The following is a 12,050-nucleotide window of genomic DNA, read 5'->3' as shown; positions in this document are numbered from 1 at the left end:
CTGGTATTCTACTATAAAGTTATTAAGATTCTAGCAATGGCAGAAATTATATTATTGATGTGAAGGCAGTGGTCACTGGAGGTTTTGAGGACAAGGAGATGGAAAACAAGTGTAACACAGGAACTTTTTCTGGGGTTTGGGAATTGTCCTGAATGACACTGCAATGACAGAAACAGGCCATTATATATCCTGCCTCAACCTACAGAATTGTGTGAGAGTGTAAATTACAATGTAAACTATAATTAATGCTTAGTGGCAATAATTAAAATGTGTTCATCAATTGCAATGAAGGTACCACACTAATGAAAGTTGTTGTTAATGAGAGCAAGGGTGGGCAGTGTGGGAGCAGGTCATATGGGAATCCCCTATTTTTTTTTATGTAACATTTATGTAATCTAAATATCTTTTAAAGAAATAAAAAATAAAAAAAGAAGATATTAGATGAGCACAAAGAATTTCAAAGCATGCATAGAAAATTAGTGGAACTTGCAGGACAGAAAATTTGAGCCATCTATTTGCTGTCTCATCCTGAGATTATTAATAATATACAGAAATGCTACTGATTTCTGTGTTCATCTTATAACCTGCCCCTTTACTGAACTTGTTTTTTTTTAATCTCTAGAAGTTTTGTTGTAGATTTTTCAGGGCTTTCCATGTTTTCAATAATGTCATCCTCAAATAGTGAAAGTTTTCTTTTTCCCTTTCCTATTCTAGTGGTTTTTTTCCTTACCTAATAGCTCTTGCTAGAACTTCTTGCACAATATTGAATAACAGTGGTGACTGTGGTCATCCTTATCTTGTTCCTGATCTTAGTGGGAAAGCGTTCACGGTTTCTTCATTGAGTAGAGTGTCAGCTGAGTGTATTAATTTTTATTTTTTCTTTAAAAATAAATTTTATTAAATTACAATATATCAATATTAGTTCATTAATCATAATGAATGTACCACTCTAATGTAAGATGCTAACAGGTAAAATTGCATGTGTGATATATGGGAACTGTGTAATATCTTCAAAACAGTCTGTATATCTAAAACTGTTCTAAAATTTAAAGTTTATTACAAAATCTATTTGACCTACTTCCCTCAAGGCATATTAATAATGAAATAGTGTATTAATCAGGGCTCTTTAGGGAAACAGAATCAATAAGAGATATCTGTCAATAGTAAGAGATTTTATCAGAGTTTCCCATGTGGCCATGGGGATGCACAAATCCAGGTTCTGCAGGCAGGCTGCAACCAGGGGCTCCATTGAAAGTCCAATGAAGGTCCATGATGATTTTCTGGGAAATGTTGGCTGTCCAAAGATGAGTTGGGAAATTCTCTCTGAATGCTGGAATCACTTCCCCTTTTAGGGTATTCAACTGATTGGATAAAGCATCACTCATTGTTGATGGCAATCTCCCTGACTGATGTAATTGTATTCAGTTATCTATGATTTACCACTGCAACAAAGTCAGTGGTGACTAAAGTCCATAAATACCCTTTTATTACAATTAGCCCAGTGCTTGCTTGACCAAATAACTGGGGGTAATTACTTGGCTGAGTTGACATACTAGCCTAACCATCACACATATTAACAATGAAATAGTTTGAACAAGTAAATATCTGGCTCCTTTCCTTAGTCATGTGATTTACAAAAAATTTTAAATGAACTTGTATTTTCTCAGGCTATTTTTTTCATGCTACATGATAACATATTCAGAGAAAAATAAAATAAATATGTCAAAATAAAGTAAACCCTTGAATTTCTCTCAAATATTTGAGCAATTCAATGGCAAATGAAATAAAATTATGTCCTGGCCTGTGATATTTATTATAATTATTATATAATTCCCCCATATCAAAACAATTATAGAGATAATTATTAACATTTTATCCCACTCTAGAGAGTACTATATAGCTTCTACCCTACCAATCCCATATTTCATTCTTCATCCCAGTAACCTGTTGTACTTTCATCACATCGTTAAACTTGCTGAAATGTTCATATTTATCTTCCATTTGTTTTTAGTTCCACATTTATTTCAGAAAGTTCCAGCCTTCTATCTATAGAGAACCAGTTGTTAGGATCCCTAAAGAATCTCCAGGACCTGGAATATTTCATACTACATACAATGCAGTAAAAAGAAATTTTGAATGCAGTAAAAAGAAAAATGAAGGAATCTTCATAGTTTCTCTTCACAATAGTTTTACACATTCAACATTATCTGAGGGTTATAATTTGAAATTATCTGGTATATATATCTAATGAAGATGTATACCAGAGAATGAAGCACTGATTGTTTTGTCTGTGTAATCAGGGTGTGACTCCCTGAATATAGTCCTTTTGTGGTTTATTGACTGTTTTAAAAGAGTATTGAAAAATAGAGGTTATATCCATCTTGAGAAGAAGAAACTGAACAAGGCAGGACTTTGGGAAATGAGCAAACTGCTGCTATATTTTGGAACCTTTCTGAGAACATAGCTGACTTCACTGTCTTCCAATTTTGGGGTTCTGGTGAATTCTTCAAACAATAAGCAGTCCTCATTTATTTACATTTTTATTAGTCGACTGTATTCAGATTTTTAAATTTTATTTTATTTATTTTAAGTGTATTTTTTGAAGATATATAGATCACAAAAAAGTGACATTAAAAAACATAAGAGATCCCCATATACCCGATACCCCATTTTTTAAACAAAGAACTATCTTCCATTTTATTGTATCAGCTTTTGCCTCACCATTCTTATTTCCTATTTTTGACTAGCTGTTCCCTTTATTAATTTCTGTTTTAAGTCTACTTATTTTTAGAAGATATTTAGATTACATAAGTATTACTTTAAAAATATGGGGGATTTCCATATGCCCCACTCCCCACACTGTCCACACTTTCCTCCATTAACAATATCCTTCATTAGTGTAGTACATTCATTGTAATTGATGAACACATTTTGGAGCATTGCCACTAAGCATGGATTAAAATTTACATTGTACCTTACATATTCTCCCACCCAGTTCTGTAGGTTATGGCAAGATATATAAATAGCTTATATCTGTCATTGCAATGTCATTCAGGACAATTCCCAAGTCCCCAAAATGTCCCTGTAGTCACCTCTTTTTCCCTTTCCCTGACCTCAGAACCTTTAGTGGACATGGCCTGCACATCAGTAATATAATTTCTTCTACTGTTGAATCCCAATAAGTCTATAGTAGAATAACACTATGTCTACTTTAGTCCATAGTACATTCTACAATCCTGAAGATTTTGGAATGGTGATGCCTAATCCACCTCTAATTGAGACAGAGCTGTGATCCCATAGGGCCTATGAATGGGGCTCACTTGTTTGCAATTTTAGACTCTCTCAGTTCCTTGGTATGGTGGTGTCCATCATCATCTACTTGCTGGCTCTCCTGGGTAAGAACAATGGACTAGAGTGTAGGTGTTTCAACTCTGTTGAGATTCAGAGCCAAGCTGGCACATGGACAGACCAAAGATTTAAGTCTCTTGGGCATATACCTAACAACTCTAGTACTAACTCTATAGTACTATATAGAAGGACAGAAAAGCCATGTGTAGGGAAAACACAACTGAGTCCATCTGTGTCACACTGGGGAGTACAAACCCCAAAATAGGGCACACTTACAAGGCACAAAGCTCCTGAGCTATCTACACTGTTTTTAGTGTCGAGATATCTCCAGCACCCAGAAGAGCCCAGTTATTTGTGGTAATATCTACGTTCCAGTCAATGAGATCCTGCTGAGGCATGCATTAGCACAACCTCTGGAATGACCTCCCAACTCAGCTTGAAGCCTCTTAGCCATATAAACTCATTTGTCTTTACCTTTCCCACTTTTTGGTCAAGGTCTTTTCCCATTTGGATGCTGGTTGTTGCTTGGTAGTAATCCCTCAATGCCAGGGAGGCTCACTCACAGGAGTCATTTACTATGCTGGGAGGAAGGTGATATATTTATATGCTGAGTTCAGTTTAGAGAGGAGCCACATAATAGCAACAAAAGGGCTTCCAAGAAGCAATTCTTAGGCAACCTATAATACTAGGCTAAGTTTCCATTTCAAGAGGAAAATTTCATACATACAGTAATCAATATCAAAAGCCAATCAATGGACCATCCTTCTTCATTAGTCATTGCCCCTGTACTCAAGGGATTCTAGCTGTTCCATTAGAGAATGTAACAGAGATCCCCGGGAAGGGAAATGGACATTCCTCCAGTTATTCATGAATCTTCATGCACCATGACAATGCCCCCATGAACATTTGAACACATTTATATGCTTTATATGTATATCCAGGTGAGCTTCCCCCCATGTATCCCCCATCGCTGATATCCCTAGCCAATGATCCTCCCCTGCCACAGTTATAACTCTTCTGCAATCCAAAACTTCTTCAAAAAGCAATAAAAGAGTAAAATCTAATTGATATGAGAATGAAATGATAGTTTCAAAAATAAGAAATACTATTTTTAAAATTTTAAATAAAAATTTTAAAATGTGATAAAAATAATGAAAAAACATTTTTAAAATGTTTGAAATTTGTCTTTCATCACCGTAACATCTGTTGTCCTATATGTACAGTGACATTTTCTTCTCTTTGTTCCCCCAGTGTCTTACTTTTTTTATTTTGTCTTCAAAGAAGTTTTAGGTTACAGAAAATCATGTACCAAATACAGGAGATTCCCCTATGCCGAACATCCTCCCTGTTTTTCCTCCTTCCCCACTTAATAATATTTTATATGTGGATGACACGTTTGTTACAACTGCTGTACAAATACTGAAACATAGCTACTAACCGAAGTCAGTGATTTACATTTTGGTTTACATTTTGGACCTGACACTTTTTTTTAGCAAAGTTTTTATTGTCTTTTAAAAAAGATACATAGATCACGCAAAATGTTACATTAAAATTTTTAATAGATTCCCATATATCCCACTCCCCCAACTCCTCCCACAGCAACAATGCAGTGAAGCTTTGTTGTCCCTGTTGGCCTTGAGGGGAGGAGGAGAGAGGAATAGAATATGCCACACTGATGGACCATACATTTTTATAAATTTTTATGTAATTTAACCTGGTCTGCATCCATCATAGCAAGATCATGTAGAACTTCCATCAGCCCCAAAATGCCCCCTGTTTCATCTGTTCTATATCTCCCTTCCCTTCCCTTCCCCTCAGAACTCCTGATAACCATCAGGCTTCACTCTTTGCAGGATTCAGAGTTACTTGCAACAATATTGAGGGCTTGACACACTGGTCTGTCCTTACTTATTAGGGACCACCCATGCTTTTGAGAGATGATCCTTCTCTTTGAGAACATGGTGGGCCTCCCCTAGATGGGATTCCATTACCTGCTGCTATTATTTGGGTCTCCAACCACAGATATAACACACTATGGCAAGAGGACCACTCACACACTCCCTGGAAGCTTGCCCAAAGCACACCCTTCCCCAAATGTCTCACACATTCAACACCTTAAATCAGTAACCCTCATTTGCCATATTGCCAAAAGAGCATTCCCAACATTGTAGTTTCAAACATGTACCTGCCAAACCCCATGCATGGATATCCACATGCAAAAGAATGAGAGGATTACTGTCTCACACCTTACACAAAAAACAACTCAATATAGATCAAATACCTAAAAATAGGAGCCAAGACCATAAAGACCTTGGGAACCAATGTAGGGAAGCATCTATAGACCTTTTAATATGAAATGACTTCATGGAGTTCAAACCAAAGCACGAGCAGCAAAAGAAGATAAATGGTTTCTTCTCAAAATTAAAGCCTTTTGCGCCTGAAGGAGTTTTTCAAGAAAGTGAAAGGATAGGCTACCCAATGGGAGAAAATATTTGGTAAACATATATCTGATAGGAGGTGGATATCCTGCAAATATAAAGAAATCCTATATTTCAAATATAAAAAGAAAAACAGTTCATTTAAAAAAATGGGCAAGAGATTTGAACAGATGCTTCCCCAAAGAAGAAAGACAAATGGCTAAAAATCACATGAAAAGATAATTGAAATCATTAGTTATTAGGGAAATGCAAATCCAAACTACAATGAGATATCATCTTACTCCCATAACACTGGGGGCTATTTTAAAAACTGACTACTACAAGTGTTGCAGATGATGTGGCGGTATGGCCACACTTATCCTTTGCTGGTAGAAATGCAGAAGGATGCAGCCATACTGAAAGACAGTTTGGCATTTTCTCAAAAAAGTAGCTATAGATTTGCCATATGACCCAGGAATTTGACTGCTGGATATGTACCAAGAAGAACTGAAAACAAGGACACAAAGTGATATATGCACACCAATGTCCATAGCAGCATTATTTACTATTGCCAAAATTTGAAATCAATCCAAATGCCCATCAACAGAAGAATGGATAAACAAAATGTGGTATATGCATATAATGGAATACTACTCAGCTATAAGAAGGAATAGAGTACAAACACATTGGATAACATGGATGAATCTTGAAGACCTTATGTTGAGTGAGCAAGCTAGACATTGAAGGACAAATACTGCATGACCTTTCTGATAAGAAATAAGCAAACCAAGCTGTCTCAGAGAGCTAGAGACTGAATGATAGGCTTACAGGAAATTGGGAGGGAAAGGAAGTTTGTAAGCTGATGCCTATATCAGTGAAATCTATGATAAAGTGGTGCTAAGGAGTTGCACACAGAAGGGATAAGATGGGGACATAGGAATACTATTGGGTGGGGCTTTGTAGACTTGATGGAGGTTAGGGTTGGGAGAATGAGTCAGATGGTCCAAGAGATTGGAGGGAGGGCTGGGATAACAGATGATCATGGGAGATTGTCGGGTATGTGGTTGAATCTATAATGATGAGAAAACTCTTTAAAAAATATAATAAGGAATGGTTACCTGTTTAAGGTGCTTAATGGGAGGCATCTGGCACAGGGGCAGACTTCTAGGGAGTGTGTGAGTGCTCATCTTGTCATAGTGTGTAGTATCATTGGGTGGAGACCCATCAATGTGTGGGAAGGGGTACCCCCATCCTGGGGAGGCCTGATGTACTCAAACAGAAGTAAGGGTCCTCTAGAAAGAATTGGTGGCTGCCAATGGGGGAGGACAGTTTAGTGTGTCAAACCCTCAGCATTGATGCAAGTTTCTGTGAATCTGGTCCTTCAAGTAGTGAAGCTTGGTTGTCACTGTGGGTCCTGAGGGGAGGGGGAAGGAGGAGCAGAATAGATGGAAGCAAGGTAAATGGGGGGTAGTGGACGTGTTCCACAAGTTTGTGCAATGATGGATATATGTCATGTTATATTACACCAAAAATGTAAAAAAGTCTATAGGCTAAAATGTAAACCATAATATAAACCATAATGATAAAAAAATTTTAGAAAATTGAACTGTCTAAAATATAAACCATAATGTAAACCAAAATGAAACCATATTTGGTAGCTTTGTTTCAATATCTGTACATCAGCTACAGCAAATATAGCATGAATATGTAAAAAGATCATTTCTAGGGAGGGGGGAAAGAGTTTGATGTTGGGTATATGGGAGTCCCCTATATAGTATATGTGACCTTACTGTGATCTAAAACATTTTTGGAGACAAAATTAAAACAAAAAGAATGGAGACACTGTGGAAGGAATGTAAGAAACTGCCTTGTTACTGTATATACATGGCTACACCTATTACAGTGACAAAAGGCAAAATATCAAAAACAAAGTTTTTATGATATTTTTCATTTTTAATACCCCAATTCATTTTTTACTTTATTTTAGCTTTTTTTAATTTAGTATTTATTCTTTTTCTAACTTTAAACCAATCCTTTCTATTTCAATTTCCTATTAATTGAATTTGACAATATATTAGGCTTCATTTTTGAAGAAGTTTTGGATCGCAGAGGGATACAACTATGGTAGTGGAGGAACACTGGTGTGGGGTGTTATTGATGGGGGCACATGGTTGGGAGGGAGTTCTCTAGGGCATGTATATAGGGTGCATAAACATTTTCTGATATTCATTGAATATTTTCATAGAAGTTACAGTTACAAATGGCAACTGAGGGAGTACTGAGTTCCTAGCAAGGGAAGCTTTGTCACATTCCCCAATGGAACAGCAACAATTCTCCAAGTGCAAGGGCAATGACGAGTGTGTTGGAGATTTGGACCCAGAGGGTATCAGGAATGAAAGAGAGAGAAAAGGGGGAAGGAAATAAAGAGAAAGAATGAGCGAGCTGGGATCAGGGGGTTTGCAAGTAATGACTCCTCAGACAACTTTATTTTCTACATGTGTCATTATATATACTCAAGCTATCGAGATAACAAGCAGTGTTAACTACACATTAACAATACTCACAAATTAAAGAACTTATCTCAGAATACAAAGATTTAGTATTCCTTTCAAACTGCAAAGTGTGTTTGCTTGTATTTCTCCCTGCCCCAGACAGCTTTGTCCTGTTGACCCAAAAGACTTAATTGCTGCATTCCTATTTTAAAAGTGTAGCCATGGAAACAGCACATCTCTCTTTGTGAGACCACTATGCCTCAGTTTCCATCACAGTGAAGAAGGATAGTCCAATGATGAGCCCTTGATACTGATGACTATGCTTATGATCTGTGTGTCTGAAATTTCAACTAAGCCTAGAGATATATGGTGCCTAAGAGTTACCTCCTGAGGGCCTTCATATTGCTCAAATGTGGCTACTCTCTAAGCCAAATTCAGCATGTAAATGTATTATCTTCCTCTCAGTGTGTGACATAACTCTCAGGGATGAACCTCCCTGCCACCAAGGGATTATTACCAATCATTAATTGATGATGCAACTATAAAATGACCCTGAAAGAAGGAGGCAATGGTATACACAAATGAATTTAAATGGCTAAATCTTCTGCTGGGGGACTATTGTGATTAGTAAGGGAAAAAAATTGTAGTAGTGATGTGGAGAGGGAAGCCACAGTGGCTGCTGATGGTTGGGAGAGAGAAGAAGAGATATACTTTGAGGGCATTTTCAGGATTTGGAGTTGTCCTAGGTGGTGCTGCAGGGATGGATACTGGATATTGTGTGTCTTGTAATGGCCCAATGGGTGGACTGGGGGAGAGTATGGACTACAATGTGGACCACTGTCCATGTGCTGCAGCGGTTCTCCAGAATGTATTCTCTGGGTGCGGTGGATGTGCTGCAATGGTGGAAGAGTTTGTTGATGTGGGAGGGGTGGTGTGGGTGGGGTGGGGGGTATATGGGGACCTCACTTTTTTTTAATATAACATTTAAAAGAAAATAAAGAAGAAAAAAATGAAAAAAAAAAGTGTCAGGAGGTCATCAGAGGGTTCATGCTTATGCACCCATCAGCAGGATCCCAGAGACAGCCAAAGTAGATACAACCCCAGATACTGGTTCTCCTGAGGGCTATGGAGACACACAAGTTCTCTGGTCATGGCAGATGGCTCTGAACTTCAGTGTCTTGTCAGTGGTCTCTAATTTGTAATTTGGGTTCCTGAGGGTGATGGATTTGGACTCAACTGGACCTTTCTACACATGCCTCTCTTGTCACTTTTACTGGACCTTTTTTTTGGCACTGGGTTGGTTATGCCCAGGAGACTTGAAGCCCTGGGCTGGTCATTTTCCAGCTGGGCCCTGAGCCTCAGGAGGGTTGCAACTCAGACGCTTTGGTTCCTTGGTCTTAACCAGGCCTGCTAACAGGGAGATGAAGTTGGTAAACCACCACACAGGGGATCCAAGAGAGCCTGCAACTGCAAGCAGGAGATTTGTACCAATCAGCCATGTGGGATCTAAGCCCCCTCTTGATACAGAGGTGGAGTGAACATCTCTAATCCAGAGTCCACAGGATGGAAGAAATTAATATGCATTAGAATTGATTAACTGCGAATCTATTATAGAACAATTGTGGCTAGTAATGGAACAAATTGTAACATTGATGTGAAGAAAGTGGTCATGCTAATTCCTGAGAACAGGGAGATGGATGAATAGATGTGATGAGGGGCATTTTAATTACTTGGAGTCCTCCTAAATGATATTGCAGGGACAGATGCTGGACATTATATATCCTGCCATAATGCACTGTATGGACTGGGGGAGACTATAAACTACAATGTAAACTATAATCCATGCAGCGCAGCAGTGCTCCAAAATGTATTCACCAAATGTAATGAATGTGCCACAATGATGAAGGCAGTTGTTGATGTGGGAGGAGTGGGGTGGGTGAGTGTGGGTTATATGGGAACCTGTTATATTTTTTAATTTAACATTTTTTGTGATCTATGTATCTTCAAAAAATACAGTCAAGAAAGGAAAAAATGTAAATAAAAAAAGAAAGACAAACAATTTAGAAAAGTATATAGTCTAAACTATAAACCATAATGTAAACCCAAATGTAACCACGGTTAGTTGCTATGTTTCTACATGTGTACATCGCCTGTAGCAAACATAACAACCACATATAAAAAGATCATTGCTGGGGATAGGGGTAAAGTGTTTGATGTTGGCTATATTGGAGTCCCTTATATTTTATATGTGAATTTACTGTGATCTAAAACTTTTTTGAAGACAAAATTAAAAATAAAAAAAGGATGTAGACACTGAGGAAGGAATGGAAGAGATTTCCTTGCCACTTTACATGCAAGGTAACACCAATTATAGTGATGAAAGGCCAAATGTCAAAAACAAAATTTTATGATATTTTTCATTTTTTAATACCACAATTTATTTTTTTACTTTATTTTTTTAATATTTTATTTTATTTTTTCATTATCTTTTTCTCAAGTTAATATTTCACACAAAATGTACTGGGGCAGAGTGTAAACTACAATGTAAACTATTATCCATGTGGTGCAGCAGTGCTCCAAAATGTATTCACCAAATGCAATAAAGGTGCCATAATGATGAAAGAGTTGTTGCTGTGGTAGCAGTGGGATGGGGTGGGTGGGGGCTATATGTTTACCTCTTAATATTTTTTGAATGTAACATGTTTTGTGATCTATATATCTTCAAAAAATACAATTTACAAAATGATGGTGTGGGGATTTGGGAGTGGGGTATATGGGAACCTCTTATGATTTTTAATGTAACATTTTGTGTGATCTATTAACATTAAAAAAAGATAATTTAAAAATAATATGATAACAAATAATTCTTTTTACAAAATTAAAAGAAGTATCAGAAAAAATTGTATCATCTTAAAAACCTGAAATGGGCAAACAATTGAAACAAGCTATTGAATTCAAGCTACTCTGTAAATTTCCTAATTGTTTAGTTGGATAATACAAAAACTATTATGTTCTGCAATAATTAATAAAGTACATTTACTCATATTTTTTAAAAAGCTGGTTCTTTGAGAAGATCAGTAAAATGACAAATCCATAGGAAGGTTAACAAAACAAAAAGGGGCTTATAAATACAATTAGAAATGAAAAGAGGGAAGTAATGACAGACCCCACAGAAATAAAAATTATCATAAGAGGATATTATGAGAAACTGTATGCCAACAAACTAGACAACCTAGAAATGGTAAAATTCCTAGAAATGCACAATCTTCTCTGGCACTATAAGAAATTCAAGGACTTATCAAAACCAATCACATTTAAAGAGACTGAATCTGTCATCAAAATCTCCCACAAAAGAAAAGCCCAGGACCAGATGACTTCAGAGGTGAATTCTACAAAACATTTCCAAAATAATTAACACCAATTATGTTTCACCTCTTGCAAAAAATTGAAGAGGAGGGAAAATAACCCCACACTTTTAATTAAGTCGATATCACCCTAATATCAAAGCCAGACGAAGACACTACAAGAAAAGAAAATTACAGGCCCATCTGTTTAATGAACATAGATGCAAAAGTACTCAACAGAATACTTGCAAATCAAACCTAGCAGCATTATCAAAGACTTATACATAACGACCAAGTGCAATTTCTTCCTGGTATGCAAGGTTGACTCAACATAAGAAAATCAAATAGCATAATATGCTGAATTAACAAACTGAAGGAAAACAAAATGCATAATCATCTCAGAAGAGGCATTTGACAAAATCCAGCACTCTTTCTTGATAAAAACCACT

Source organism: Dasypus novemcinctus, chromosome 28 (genome assembly GCF_030445035.2).
Source record: "Dasypus novemcinctus isolate mDasNov1 chromosome 28, mDasNov1.1.hap2, whole genome shotgun sequence".
In the NCBI taxonomy this organism is placed as follows: domain Eukaryota; kingdom Metazoa; phylum Chordata; class Mammalia; order Cingulata; family Dasypodidae; genus Dasypus; species Dasypus novemcinctus.
The sequence above is the reverse complement of the archived record's forward strand: the minus strand, read 5'-3'. Positions refer to the sequence as shown.